This window comes from Phyllostomus hastatus, unplaced genomic scaffold, assembly GCF_019186645.2.
Source record: "Phyllostomus hastatus isolate PE091 unplaced genomic scaffold, TTU_PhHast_1.1 phas_scaffold_39, whole genome shotgun sequence".
NCBI lineage: Eukaryota > Metazoa > Chordata > Mammalia > Chiroptera > Phyllostomidae > Phyllostomus > Phyllostomus hastatus.
Genome location: NW_025334028.1, coordinates 36,645,746 through 36,662,449, shown reverse-complemented (window position 1 = coordinate 36,662,449; position 16,704 = coordinate 36,645,746).

The following is a 16,704-nucleotide window of genomic DNA, read 5'->3' as shown; positions in this document are numbered from 1 at the left end:
GAGGAATCCCTTCTGTCTTTGGGGTATTCTAGGTAGTTTTAGGAGACTTACCATGTAAAAGAGATTGGATTGGAAATTTCATCTCAGACATTACCTGGGTGAGAGCCAAAAGAAGGATGAGTTGCATGAGCCAAAATCAGATAATTTCAAAAGTACAGAGGCCATTCTAGCTCACTACTATGAAGGGAAGTTAGAGGAATGGTACAAATAAAGGGAGTACAGTTACTGTTTTCTGTATTGATATGTAAAAGATGTTAGAAGGTGGCCAGTGAAGGCTGAGAATAATTTAAGAAATTAGAATAATATTTTACAATATTGTTAATATCATCTGTTTGGAATTAGGTGATGCAATGAAATAGCTATGATGTGGGGCCATGGCACTATTGCAAATCTTGCGTTTCAGTTATGAGGGAAACTGGAATATTGTGGTTAATATGGTAAGGCAGAGGATAACTATTTCCTACAGAAATAGCTATCCTCTTTATCCACATACTCTCCACATTTGTTCAGAGCAGGAGGTACCTATTCAAAATATTAAATATTTCATCTGTGTTCCACTTAGTCATGGTATGTGACTACATTTTGGCAAATAAGGTGCAAGCAGAAACATGTGGGAATTTCAGGAGTACTCTGTAAAGAAAGGGGGCTAAACCTTCTACTTCCTTCATCCTGCTGCCTGTAATGCTTAGTTGATGACTGAAGGTGAGCAGCCATATTGGACTGTGAAGATGAATGCCACACCATAAAGACTGTGGCCTGAAAGTGCCAAGGCTTCAAGGCTTTGTGGAGAAGCCATACCTTCTCTAAACTGCCAGCTGCTGAAATTTCTTTCTTATGAGAGATGAAAACATCTATCTTTTCAAAATCCTAGCTATTTTGGGCTTGTCTGTTAAAATAAGCCATATGCAATTCTAACTGATAGAGAAGGTGATGAAAAGAGAATTAGGAACTCACTCTTATGTTTGAAAGAAAGAAATGCATAAGGACTGAGGGGTGTTTTCTGGCTACCCCCTCCCCTGGAGGGCCATGTGAATTTCTGCTAGAGTGATGGGATCTTTCACCCACAGGAGATATCTGGGAGCTTCTATTCCTCTTCTCATCCTTTCACAACATACCCAAAGAGCTCATGTTATCTTAGGATCATCACTCAGAAGCTCTGCATGAAAGTAGCAAATTGGTTTCCAGGGGCCTGGAGATTAGAAAAATAGGGAGAAGTTGGTCACATGTTATAAACCTGCAGCTATGAGATGAATAAGCTTTGAGGATCTGATGAATAATGTGAGGCTCTAGTTGATAACACTGTATTATAAAATTTGAAATTTACTAAGAAAGTAGAACTTAAAAGCTCTCACAAAAAAAGCAAGCAAGAGAAAGACAAGAATACAAAGTCTCTCTGGAAAAACTTCAGCCTTTGTTAACATAATGAGAATGGATTGTGTGACATTGGTGTAACCTGGCAGCCCAGGAGAGTGAACTGGAAAGCACATGCAAGAACAGTGATGACTTCACTGTACTAGTCAGTGGGGGCAGCAGATGCTGTCAAATGAGCATGCATACTGTGTGGTTGTTGCATTCAAAATCATTGAATGAATGGAGTAATGAATCTGCATCAAATTTTGCATTAGGCCTGAACATTCCCCCACAGAAACTATCTAGATGATTCAGAAGGCTGCAGCTATGGGCAACTGGTGACTGGCAACTTTATCACAACATGCCCCACTCATGTACCACATCTTGTACAGTTTTTTTGAAAAACATTAAATTACCCAGGTGACACAGTCTATCCTTCCCTGTGGCCCAGATTTGGCACCCTGAGACTTTCGGCTTTTTCCAAAACTAAAATTACCTTTGAAAGGGAAGAGATTTCAGAACTTCAATGAGGTTCAGGAAAATGTGATGGAGCAGCTGATGATGGTTGGGAGAACTGTGTGAGGTTCCAAGGTATTTTGGAGGGGACTGAGGCATCATTATCCAGTGTACAATATTTCTTGTATAATCTTTAATAAATGTCTATTTTTCTTATTACATGGCTGGATACATTCTGGACAGACCTTATATATGATGTGATGGGTATGTTAATTAACTAGATGGAAAGCTTTTCATGTATACATATATCAAGTAACCAAGGTGTACAGTTTGAGTGTATTAAAATTTCTTTGTCAATTATACCTCAATAAAGTTAAAAAATAAAAATAAACAAAAATTCATGCAAACAGTTAAAAGAAAAACAGGCACACAATAGTTATAACCACATGTTCAGTGATCATCAATCTAATTGTACTTGTGGCAGCAGCTGCAGGAGCAAAACCATGGAGGGACAGTGTGACAGTCTCACTCCAGGCATATGGCCATGCCAACAGTGATTTACAGCTCTGAGGGCCAGAGCACAAAGACCGTTCTGATTCTCACACCCAAACCCAGCAATGGGATACATCTACAATTAAACACATACACACAAACATACCCCTCAAGTAAGCAAACAATTTTCTTAATACTTGTTCTACATTGGAAAATTGAAATAAATAAGTAAAGCAATTGAACAGATTATTAAAGCAAAAAAAGAGGGATTTGAAATAATTCTTTGAGTCAAAGGTATACTTTTTCATTTGATTGTGTAGCTAATTACCCCATTGTTGTACACTGCTTTGTGAGCCAAGATATTCTCTTAAGTTGATGTGCTTTTTGTTCATATACCAAAGAATGAAAGTTGTACTCATGAACATATTAGTGCTTCCACTTGAGTAAAATTCCATGTGCTGCCATCGCTTAGGAACATCAGGTTTGAAATGTCTACACCATCTGGAACAAATGGTTTAGCTTCCAGCTGTATTCACTTAGTTCTTCATCTTGCCTAAGTGGAAACGCTGAGTGTCTAGGCAAAGGCTTCTTTTGGACAGAGCGAAAGAAGGTTTAATCTGTACTTTGTACATACACAGAAAGCCTAGACTTTGAGCTGAAGGCATTTCCCCCCATATCCGATGTAATCATGTCTCATTTTTTTCCCAGCAGGATTGCTAGAATTTATGGCCGACTATGGCCATCTCTCAGAGGGGATTACATTGCTATGGGGCTTCAGAATTTCTGCAATGCTTTGATCTTTCAGAATCCATGGTCTGGTATTAGCTGTGAAGCAAGGCTGCACAGATCAGTGTAAAAGGAACCATAATAGAATGGTAAACTGCAGAGAAGGCAGTATTGATTCCTATTCTTGTGATTAAAAAAAATTTTTTTGGAACAGATTATTTTCTTACCTTGGACAGTGAGGCAGCATAGTATGACAGTTTCAAATCTGGCCCTCTCTCCATACTGCTTGATCTAAACCCATATTCTGCTGCTTACCAGCTTTGTGCCTTTATGCACTCATTTTCTCCTTGCACTTTATTTATCTCTTCTTTAAATAGATCCAGTGTTAACATCTATCTTATGAGGATGTTTAGAGGTCTAAAAAGGTTATTTATTGTAAAGCAATTGGACAGTGGCTGTTTAGAACATAAGTGCTCTATCGATATTTGTTAATATTAGAGAGTCTTTTTTTTCTTTGTCTTTTTCTATTTTACGCTATGCTAGAAAGAGTTAATCTGCACAGACTCTTAATATACATCCTTCAACTAAAAGAAGGGAATGAGAAATCAAAATTTTTAAACATAAAACAGTTAGATGTTTTACTTCTTTTTCCTTATATGTCTCTCTTGTGATGTAGGTAGTTTGGGTTCCATTTCTACATAAAGCAACTGAAGAATATGCAACTCAGGAGGGATGATCTAGATACTCTGTACACTATATAAGGTTAATTATTATGCAAATACTACAGAAATAAAGATATGATTCTGCAATTCCAGAAGAAAAAAGTACTTAGAAGTTCTAATTCAAGCTTGTCAAAATTAAATTAAAAGAATGTTATCAATCATCCATTTTATTACCATGTACACATTATAGTTGGCACATTTTTAATAAAATAAATAAAATAAATGAGGTATCAGCTCAAACCTGTTAGAATGGCTATCATCAATAAATCAACAAACAGCAAGTGTTGGCCAGGACTTGGAGAAAAGGGAACCTTCATGCACTGTTGGGAATGCAGAGTGGTGAGCTACTGTGAAAAGCTACATGGAGTTACCTCAAAAAATTCAAAGTGGAACTGCCTTTTGACCAAGCAATTCCATTTCTGGGTATGGTATATATCTGAAGAAATGCCAAACACTAATTCTGAATAACATATTCACCCTTGTGTTCATTGCAGTGTTATTTTACAATAGCCAAGATGGAAGCAACTCAATGCCTAATAATAGGTGAGTGGATTAAAAAGCTGGTATATATACATGTGTATATATATAATATCACCTTTATTTATATATTTGATATATATATCACATATATACAATATATATATCAGCTATCTTAGCTGTGATATGTGATATATATATGTGTGTGGGTATATATATATATCACATGTATGTGATGACATATATATATAAGGAGCCATTAAAGAAGAATGAAATCTTACCCTTTGGAACAGCATGAATGAAGCTAGAGGGTATTATGCTTAATGAAATAAGTCAAGTCATTCAGAAAAAGACAAACACCATATGACTTCATTTACATGTGGAATCTAAAGAACAAAATAAACAAACAAAACAGAAACTGATTCTTAGATACAGAGTACAGACTGACAGTTGACAGAAGGGAAGGGGGTTGGGTAATTGGGTGAAAAAGGTGAAGGGATTAAGCAATACAAGTTGGTAGTTATAAAATAGTTATGAGGATGTAAAGCTAAGCATAGGGACTATAGTTAATAACATTGCAATAACTATGTATGTGCCAGATGGGTACTGGAAATGTCAGGTAGGACACACTATAAAGTATATGACTGTCCAAGCACTGTGCTGGCCACCTGAAACTAATACAAAATAAAAGTGAATGTAAACTGTAATTGGAAAGTAAAGCAAAAGAAAAGAACTACCATATAATCCAGAAATCCCAGTTCTGGGTATATATCCAAAGGAAATAAAATCACTATATCAAAAAGTTATATGCCCCCCAAAATGGCAACAGTGGTTACTTCTATAAAAGGGGGATTGGGAGCTTGGAAGTCATATGTGGGAGGGAAATCTACTTTTTTACCATTTTCCTTTTGTATCCATTGAAGAATCATTTTAATCATGTATATAAATTTTTATTCTAGAAAAAAGAAAGAAAGAAAATAAAAAATTTTAAATTATTTAAACAAATTGATTTTTGATTCTTGTACTTTCACCAGTGAGAATTTTAATGGGCCTTTTTATTTTATTTAATTTATTTATTTTATTTTAATTGTTGTTCAAATACAGTTTTCTGACTTTTATTCCCGTCCCAGCCCACACCCCCCCAGCTCTCCCCACCTCCCTCTTATTTCCACGCCCCTTGTTTTTGTCCATGTGTCCTTTATACTTGTTCCTGCAAACCCTTCCCCTTTTCCCTGAAATTCTCTCCCCTCTCCCCTCTGGTCACTGTCAGCCTGTTCTCTATTTCAGTGTCTTTGGTTATATTTTGCTTGTTTGTTTCAATGGGCCTTTTAAAAACAGAATTGTTGCTCATCTCTAAATAGTTAAATGTTAAGGTCAGCACAAAAGGCAAACATTTTTCATTGTCGAAAGTATCCTTTACAAAGCCATAAGTGGACCCTAAGATGTAGTCAAAGTATCTCATGAAGGGTATTCCATTTTGAAGTATTCTTTTGGAACACTGGAGTGTGAGCTGGTGAAAGGAAGAGGGGGAAATTTTACATGTGGATAACTGAACATTTAAACCATTGTGCCTTTGGGATAACAATAGGATTTCAAGTCATAGATGAGGAATTGTTGTGAAATTCAAGTGTTTCTTCTTGCCAGCAGGATAAACTGTATTCTAATGTTTGTATAATTCATACATGGTGACAGATTTTTTAGTTATAGAAGCATTAAAAAAGATACTATAATAATACGTTGGACTAGAGAGCATTATATTCTACATTCTGGGTAAATATTAAATGCTCAAATGATAGGATTCATTTTTTAATTCACATTTCCATGTTTTTGCATTTGTTCATCCATTAAATATACATTTAATATTTCCAAAACATTTTGTTTGAAAATATTATGATTTTCATGTTCTAATTTTACCTTGTTTTTGCTTGACATTTATTTAACAACAAGCACTTACTATGTTTTAAGTTACATGACTACCTGGCAGACAATGGAGTGCATTTAGGTTTCATAGCCAATATTTCATTGTTATTATTGTTTCATATCAGTACACTATGCTTTGATGAGACCCACATGATTTGGGAGATCTCGAGAGATGTCTCTGTTATTTTGTGGCTCTTTTGGAAATTTTTTGTTTTATTTGCCAGCATCCATTTGTGCCAGCTCAGCTTCTGGGGTACAGGTGGCTGATTGAAGCAGCAATTAGCTGATGGCTCTGCTGTTTGAGGGTGTGTACAGAAATTTTATGACCACATCCAAATGCAGACACTGCAGTTGGGTGCCAAAAAAAGTCTGACTGAAGATTTTATGGAAATCTAAAACCAAGCTTTTCAAAACTCCGAGGCTTACAAATAAATTAATGAAATTCATACATTATGCACACATTTTAAAGACACATTTAAAAATAAATTTGGAACACTTACTCATGCTTTTTTGGGGAAAACTGATGTATTTAAATTCTATTTTATTCATGGAATTGCCAGGTGTTGAATACCTACTGGCCTCTCGGTACTAGGTTAGCTACTAGGCAGAACAGTTAACTGCAGATGGCTCGTTCCTCCAAATCTATCTCAAGTTTAGTGGGAGTGTAGCAGGGATAATCCAAACACTTAAAATCAAAATACTGCAAAAAGAAAATAAAAATAAAAGATCTGTGGCTGGTTAAGTCATCCACATTCTCCATGGGCACAAATGTTCTCAAGTGTGTTTCCAGCTCTGCATTTGCCCTCCCTCCCAGCCTTTGTGTGCACTGATGCAGCCTCCTTCTAAGACAACAGTTATTTTATTCAAGAGCAAGAAAACCCTGTGTTCAACAATTAAGTCAAAGTAAATAGTTTAAAGTACATTGGAAGGAGTATACTATAAGTGTGTTTCCTTTGTAAAGTAGCACTTGATAATTTCTTGTCATATATAAATTGATGATTTCTACTAACACCAGAGTTTTTACTGGCCTGTATGTGAACTCCATGTTGAGTGAAAATCAAGAACCAATTGATATGGATTTTGACTCTACAGTGTATGATAGGTATGTGCTAGTACTGCCTTGTGAAACAAAATTCTGTAAGACTAACATAATTTTCTCTAGTATTATTCAGTTCTAAGGCTCATAAATGAAATTAAGAGGGGCTATGAGCCTTGTGTTTGGTTTTTAAGTACTTGAGGTAATATGATGCCAAACAGTTTGTCAGCATGTGGTTGGAAGCATTTATTCCAAGAGAAGATATTTGTGGAACACTATCTGATTTGGGACAATGCTAGTAATACGGAGAACTTCAAGTGAAGTTAAAGGGAAAAAAGTTCATAGAAAAAAAGATGGAGGTGAACAAAATGTTTCAATATGAACAGGCTGATAGGAGATTTTACTATTAAAACTAATTGTTCAAGATGGATAAAAGCCTTAAATATAAGTAATGACAGTATAAAAGTCCTAGAAAAGAATATAAACAGGAAAATTTCAGATATTGCATGCAGCAATATTTTCACCAATATGTCCACTAGAGCAGGGGACATAAAGGAAATAAACAAATGGGACTATATTAAATTAAAAAGCTTCTGCACAGCTAAATAAAGCATCAGCAAAATAAAAAGGAAACTGACCATATATTTGCTAATGATACTTTGGACAAGAATTTAATCTCCAAAATATGTAAAGAACTCACACGGCTCCACACCAGGAAGACAAACAACCTAATTAAAAACACAGACAACTGTAATTGAACAATAAAATAGTTTTTTAAAAAAGAAAAAAGTGGGCAAAGGACCTGAACAGACACTTGTCCAAGGAGGGCATAGAGGGGACCCAGAGACATATGAAAGGATTCTGAGCATCACTAGCTATCAGAGAGATGCTAATTAAAACCACAGTGAGGTACCACTTTACACTGGTCAGAATAGCCATCATAAACAAATCAACAAACAACAAATACTGGTGAGGTTGTGGAGAAAATGAAACCCTAGTAGAATGTTGGTGAGAATGCAGACTGCTGCAGCCATTGTGGAAAACTATGGAATTTCCTCAAAAAACTAAAAATGGATCTGCCTTTTGACTTGGCAATTCCACTGTTGGGATTATACTCTAAGAATCCAGAAACACCAGTTCAAAAGAACCTATGTACCCCAATGTTCATAGCAGCACAATTTACATTAGCCAAGTGCTGGAAACAGCCTAAGTGACCATCAGTAAATGAATAGAACAAAAACCTGTGGTTTACACAATGGAATACTGTGCAGCAGAAAGAAAGAAGGAACTCCTAAACTTCATGACAGCATGGGTGGACATGGAGAGTATTATGCTAAGTGAAATAAGCCATGTGGTGAAAAAATACCATGTGATCTCACTTATAAGTAGAACCTAATCAATAAAACAAACAAGCAAGCAAAATAGAACCAGAGACATGGAAATAAAGGACAAACTGACAGTGACCAGAAGGGTGGGAGAGGGAAATAATGGGGTAAAGAAGGGGATTGGTCAAGTCAAGAAACATGCATAAAGGACCCATGGATGAGGAAAATGGGAGTGGGGGTGGGAACTGTAATTGAACAACAATAAAAAATAAAAAAAATATTCAGATGTTACAAACATTTTATTTTCTTTCTTTATTGAGAACTAAACAAGGGCAATGTGTTTAATTTTTAAGAAAGTACATTGGATTGATGTAAAAATTCAAGCTATGTTGGTTATTAATTCAAAACACCTAACAAAATTTTTTCTTTTTCACAAACAAATGTAAAGGATAACCATATTTTTAGGTTAATTTGTCTCTGTGCTTGTTTGAAAACAGATATAGGTATGCTTTCTTAAAGATACTTCATGTCACTCTACTCTTGTCTGATGTATGGACTGGAGACTGAAATTTATAATGAACTCCTTTGATGTTCTCTGATAAGAAAAATACTCTACAGTGATTCATAATTCCTACAGAGTTCATAAAAGAAGCCCATTTAAAGACAAGCTTTATAAATTCATAACAAATAAGATGAGGCATGGAATTGGAGATGATATATATTAAAACTGAATATTAGACATCATGTCCAAATTTCACATTACTTTATGTGTTGTAACACTTAACTGGCTATAGTAACTCCACCAGTGTGTTGACTTTCTCGTGAATCAACTGCACTTTGAACAGTTCAATTATTTCATTAGTTTCTTGTCATAACATGGTAGTGACTTTCTCCACACAGTACAGATTTTTCAAACTTGTACTCAGTTCACTATAAAGATATTTTAAAATATGATGAATATGGAAATTTAAATTAAAAAAAAATATAGTGTATGACTTGAATATGTAGTCATAAGTTAAGAAAAGGTTGGAGCAATTAAAGATAGAATTTGTCACTGGAAACATGAGCAAATGTTGGACTTTTTTCTCTAATCTCACAATTCAGTGACTGAATCTTAATTGGAGTCCTAGGGTTTTGTCCATGGCCAGAACCAGCAGGCTATTCCAGGGAAGCCACAAAAAGCAGGCAGAGAATAGTATTTCCTTAGAATAAATGGAATTTAGAAATTTAAAAATGAGATATTTTAAACCCACATTGAGGAAATTAAGAACTTGTTCACACTTGTACCATTCTTATTTTTTAGATTAAATTGAAACCATGTGACTTCAATTAAGCAAAGAAATTTGTCCTTAAAAATGGAAAGTTGGATATAATAACTCAATTGAGACACGCTCCATTTTTTATCTCTATAGGCACATTATTGCATTACAATTGAAATGAAATGTGAAAGTAGCAAATTTCTCAAGGATTATACAATGGAAGATTATGCATTGTGACTGGTAAATGAAGGAATAAAATTTCTACATAAAGTGAAATAAAACCTAGAAAAAATAGTAGCTATCTTATTGACACAAAAATGATGCCTTCTAAATGGTCTACATAAAGAACCTCATCTAAATATTGTGAGAATATCTGTGATATGTTTTTATTCCCCTTGAATAGAAAAAAAAAACCCTGAGAATTTTTTATTTTGCATAAAGTCACATGGTCAGCAGATGATAATGTCACAATTCAAACCCAGTGTGATAAACTAAAATTCTATAATATATTACAGTATAATAATCATTGATTTAAGCAAGAATTGACAATGAAAGCCAAAATGAGGGGATGAAAATTTGAAAAATAACCCAACTTTTGCAGTCTCAAAGTATCTCACAACAGAATACTAAATACAGAAGGTAAAATAGTACCTTTTTAGTGGATAACTCTGGTTTAGTTCATTTAATAATCAAAGCTAGCACTGTAGTAATGAGACTGACAGCATGTTCCTCCTAACATGATGCACTGTGAAAAGTTATCATTTTTTTGCTATGCCTGCCAGAAGTATAAAACCTGAATTTAATCACGAGAAAACAACAGACAAATCTAATTGAGGGACACATTACAAAATAAATGTCTAATGTTCTTGTCAAATATTAATATATTAAAATATATAAAGAGTCAGCAATTGCTCCAAATAAAGTGAAACTGAAGAGACATGACCAGAGAATGAAACCAGCTGTCTTGGGTTTTCTTTGTCCTTATACAACATTAGAGGGATAATTGGTAAAATCCAGATGAGATCTGTATATGAGAGAAGTATTTTATCAATGCAATTTTTAGAATTTGATGATTATACTGTGGTTTCATAAAAGAATGCTTTGTTTTCAGGCAATATACAGGCTATTATTTAGGGAAGAAGGATCATCATACATACAACTTCCTCTCAAGCATTTCATAAAATGAATATGCACATGTGTGTAGAAAGGAGGGGAAGTGGATAAAGCAAATGCAGTAACGTGAACATTCGAGGACTCTGAGTGAAAAGTGTTTGGAAATTCTTCATGCTATACTTAAGGATAACTTTGTTCTACTTAAAACAAAGATTTAATTAATTAATACTTATATGAGTAAAAATAACCTAAATTGGTGGTGTGAATAGTTCTCTTCTAAAAAAATGCTAATTAGCCTCAGTTCATTAATGTCAAGAGTCAATATTTCAAACTGAAGAGCATTGACAGATAATTGAAAATTTAAATAATTGACTTTAAAAGGATAATTTTTCATATAGTTTACATGTAATGATTACAATTAACTGATGAAAACTCAATTGATGTATTCAGATAATATGTTTAATGAAATAAATAAATCATATTCTTTCATCATTCCAATAACATCCACAGAAAAATAGCTCAGTTTTTGCTCTAAGACCCTTATACCATTCTTGAAGGTATCTCTGCTTAACTCTTTACAGGAAGCCACCTGGTGACAAGGTTTCCTATGCCACAGTGCCAGGGACAAAAGTACAGAGATTCCCTGATATTAATATAATACAAATGAACATGAAAAATATCTAGTAGCCAGAGCTATATAGAAATTTGAAATAGAGATTTATTATATATTTGTTTTTGAAAGAGAAGCCCTTCACTTACCTATACAAATTTGACTAGATTATGAAGAGTTCAACCTGATTAGAGTAAGGCTTAATCCAGAAACACCTGGAATTTAAGAAGACAAGATTCTACACATTGTCATCTGCAGAATAATTATTTGTATTAGCAAGGAATTTGTACACTTCAGTTTTATGAAAGGATTTAATTATTTTCAGATGCAAAAACTCTTCTAAGAAGCTCTTTATCAAAATAAGATTAATATGTGAACTTAAATGTTCACCCTAAAAATTAAAAGCACAAAAACTTTTAAATTCATGTAATAATTCTGACAACCAAAGAAAAATATAATGCTATACATATTAAATATATAATAAAAGTTGCATGATGAAATCACTCTGTTCATGAAATTATAGTGTTCACTTACGATGGTCTCTAGGGAGTAAATTGATGTCACAGTATAAGTCTGTCCTGGATAATTGCTCTGAGATTCCACCAGCAAAAATACACATTTTTGGCTTTGGTAGACTTTTCTAAAAATTCTTCTATTATGAAAATGTTCTAAAATACACAAAAATGTAAAGGCCAGCATAATGAACTATCATATTGTGTCTTCCACAAATAGTTTAATATGCATAGAGAAGATTCCTTTTCCTAGGGGATTTCCAATCTTTAAGAATTACTTAGTATAATTATTCTAACAGGGGTTAACACATATTAGTCCATACCATGACAAAATCAAAAGCATAAAATGTCACATCTCAACTAATAAATGACAGAGGGCTTGTACTGGGGTCAGTTGGAGATAGTCCCCCTTCAAAACCTTAGTAATTTCACAGCTTTGACTGGTCTGACCAGGTTTGGGACAAGACACAAGTATCAAAACAAAAATAGACATGCTGTGATCACTTAGCTAAGCTTTTATTCATCCATTTGACAATCTCTAAAATGAAAACTATATATTTCTCTCCTATCATGGACCCTCTGTTCCCTCTGCAGTTGGAACAAATTGATAGAAAAAAGGATTTCTCTATTGATTTGGTAAGACAAGAACATCAGCAAATAACAAAGTAGGCTTCAATGTAGTCCTGTCACATATCAAGTGGCTTTGGCATGTGAACTTATTTCTCTAAGCCTTACATATATGAGTTATATATGTGGATAACCGAGTCTACTCATACAGATATTTCTAAGATTAAATGAAGCAACATACATAAAACATCTGGAATGTTTCAGCCTTAATAAATGCTTTTTCTTTATTTTTCTTATTATTCTTTTATTTATTCCATAAATGTTTACACATGAGTATATAAACATTTATAGAGAACAGAGTACAGGGCATGCGTTATGAGGTGAATGTGACATTGAATAGTAAATAAACAGTGTCTTATGATAAATATTGGACAAGTATGTCTTTGACAAGTTATGCATGAAATGGCTTGATGATAGGTAAAGGACAGAGAATTGACTCCATTTATTTATCTGTTCATGTAAAATCAGTATTTTGTACCTACAGATACAATGCTCAACAAAATAGAGGTTCTTCCTTTCTTCTAAAGGCCCACATTCCTAAAGAGATGGATGTAATGGACAAGATAAATATGTAAAAGTACCACGAGGTAGTCACTAAAAAGTCAGAAAATTAGAGTGCTATGGGACACAGAAGCTAGTAGTACACAAAGGACCACACTACACTGGAAAACTTCAGGGAATTCCAGGGCACAGAATATGATGTTCTGCCGCAGTGCTTGTCATTCTCCATTTTATATTTAAGTAGTACCTCTTGGAGTTGCTTAATGTGACTATGTGTCAGGAAATGACATATAAACTGAGACCTAAAGTATAAGGAAAGAGTTGATCAGGAAAGAGTTTTGGGCAGAAGGGTGTGTAGAAAAGAAGGAAGAATACAAGTAAAGGGGTATAAGGAAAAGAGGGCTTCAATTTATGCCCTAGGAAATAAAAGAAGCTCTGTGTGATAGAGAGGTAGAGGGAAAGGCAGGACGTGATGGAGATGAGACTGGAATGGCAAGTGGAGGTTCAGAGTACATGAATCTTTTAGTACATGTTAAGAGACTGAGTTTTATTCTAAAAGCAATAGGGAGCCACTAAAGGGATTTCAGCATCAGATGTATGTTCCTGAAGTATTAGGTATAGATTTAGGCTCTGAAATAATCCAAAAGATAGGTGAAGAAGCCAGAAGGGAGAGTTAGATAGAGCCCTCAGAACTTGAAGTTGGGTTAGATGAAGGATATAGGGACAAAGTAAGGGTCAAAGATAAAGTCCAAATTTTTGACTCCACCAACTGCATGAATGATGGTACTACTGAGACAGAAGTCAGAGAAACAGGGTTAACAAGGCAGATGGGTGGGCAATTTGCAAATGCAGAATTTGAGCTTCCTTCCTCTAAGTCAGCTGACCACTGACATATAGTACTCAGAATTGTGGGTAGTCAGGGGTTCCTAAGCAAGAGGATACAGGCCAGAAAGTGGAATAAAAAGAGGCTAAAAAAGATAAATCAATACAACAATAGCTTGTAAAGCACCGAGTCAGAATTTTGTTGTTAATATTCAATATAAATCCCAGCCTTTTAAGTTTTCCTTTATATATTTCAGACTTCCTTGTCACCAGTATAATAGTTAGTTCCTTCCTATGAGTGATTCTCAAGAGATATAAAAGGCAGAAGGAAGAGACACTTGCCCATTTGTACACAAGATCAGGGGTGTTTCTGGATAGTGACACAGGGTTTGGCCAGGGGCTGCAGGTGTAGGACTGAGGATAACATTTTGGTATAAAGCAGCTGAGAGGATTTGTAGCAGTTTCTCTGTGACTTCTGTGCTTTCAGATTTCTTTTTTTTCTTTACTTATTTTTTTTTTTTAGTTTGTGTGTTTTTAGTTGAGTAGTACCATGATCAAACTACTTACATTTAAAAAGAGTTCACTGGTGACAGGAAAAGAGGAAAGAATTAGGCAAAGGAAATTAATCACAGCTTATTTGAATGTTGGTGAATCACTGGACGGAGTCACACATAACCTTGTTGATAAAATGGAAAAACTGTGGATTGAATGAAAGTCTTGGTGTTTGAGATGATGGTTTGAGATTACTGCCTATATAAGAGTAGGAGAAAGTTTAAAAAAGTATAGTAGATACTCTGAAGGAAATGTTACTCTTTTATTCAAAATGATGGCTATGAAGAAATGTAGCATTGTGCAAATGCTTATGTGATAATAATTATAGGTTTTAAAAAACACAAAGTTATATTTTACCTTCAATTACAATTATGTAAACTTTAGATTTATAAAAAAAGACTGGAAGGAAATACACAAAATTATTAACCCAATTTTTGTTAGATATAGGACTATGGTGATTTTTATTATATCTAGACAATATGCTATATCACATATGTATGTGATTATATGTGTGTGTGTATGTGTGTGTGTATATATATCCTACCCTCTAAATAATACTAAAACATGACGTTTGTGGACAGGGCATTCTCCTTTCATGCACACAAAACATTTTTGGTACCTCAATTATTATTCAATCTTGTGCATGTTTTTATGTATCTCCCAATTTTCTTAATTCAAGTATAATCTCTCTTGAGGGCAAGATTTAGGTTTTATTCACTTTTGAGGCTATGTTTCCCCATACTTTCCACAAAACAGGCACTCAATAAATGTTAAACAAAAAATTGTGTATCTAAACCATAAATTAATAGAAAATATTTTGATTGAGAAACTATTATCCTCCTAAGTGATTACTCAGAAAGTACTACATTTTATTTATCAGCAAGTTTCAATTTTATGTGTCTATTTAGAAACAAACAAAAAAATCAAGTAATCAAGAAAGTGGAAAATGTAACCAATCTTTGGTAGCACAGTATAAATAGTGGTCATTTGCTTTGTGCAAAACTGATCCAATATTTTCAACAGAACCTAATAGAATTTTTTATTTAACAGCCCTGAGAGAAAATTTTCATCTAGAGGGTAAGGAGGAAGAAAAATTATAAATATCTATGCCATCACATGCTAAACTACAAATACATCTTGAATGCACATTAGAAAATGTGTTCCTTACATGTGACTTAAATTACATGAGTCTTATAATATTTTGACAGTGCAACCCAGAAACATTTTACAGAATTAAGCAATACATTTACAAAATGAAAACAAATATGTGTAACTGCCTATATAAGAAATATATAGCACAGACTATTCCAAGGATGATATATTAGATGGATGTTTAATATATATACCAGTCTACATAAATGAAAACAGTTCTGCAGGAATATGTACATTTATTTATGTCTTCATAAACGTGCATATAGACTTCACCTTCCCCTCCCGCAGGGCACACTGTCTGAATTACATAAGTAGCATAGGAGCCAAATAAATGAAGTCAACATTCTTCAGATCTCACTGTCATCAATCATTAGTGATCTTGGGTCAATGACTATCTGGCTTCAAAAATATGAGAGATAATATATTTCATCAAGAGACAATGGAATTCTAAAGAAAAATAACCTCCCTTAAGAATATAGATACTATAAGAACTCAGAATGAAGCAGATGAAAAGCAAACTGGCAAGAAATTGTAGATGACAAGATTTTTTAACAATGTACAACATGAACAAAAAGTACATGTTTTTAAAACAGTTATTTTTAAATAACAGAGAATCATAAAAATTTTGATAATTTCATCAAAGAGGAGATACTTAACTGGAATTCTTTCTTCGTAGACCTTGTATCTCAATACATATTTGAGCAGTTAACTATTTAGGAACTTTGTTGAGCAAAAACAGATTAATTTAAAAATCTTAATTTGTATTACAGCTAAATTATTAATATTATAGTAAAGAATCTTTTTTTTTTAATTTTAATTGTTCAAGTACAGTTTTCTATCTTTTACTCCCATCCCAGGCCACCCCCCAAGTCCTCCTCACCTCCCTCCCATTTCCACCCCCCCCCCCCCCAGTTTTCATCCATGTGTCCTTTATATTTGTTCCTGTAAACTTTTCCCCTTTTCCCCTGAAATTCCCTCCCCTCTCCCCTCTGGTCACTGTCAGCCTGTTCTTTATTTCAGTGTCTTTTGTTATATTTTGCTTGCTTGTTTTT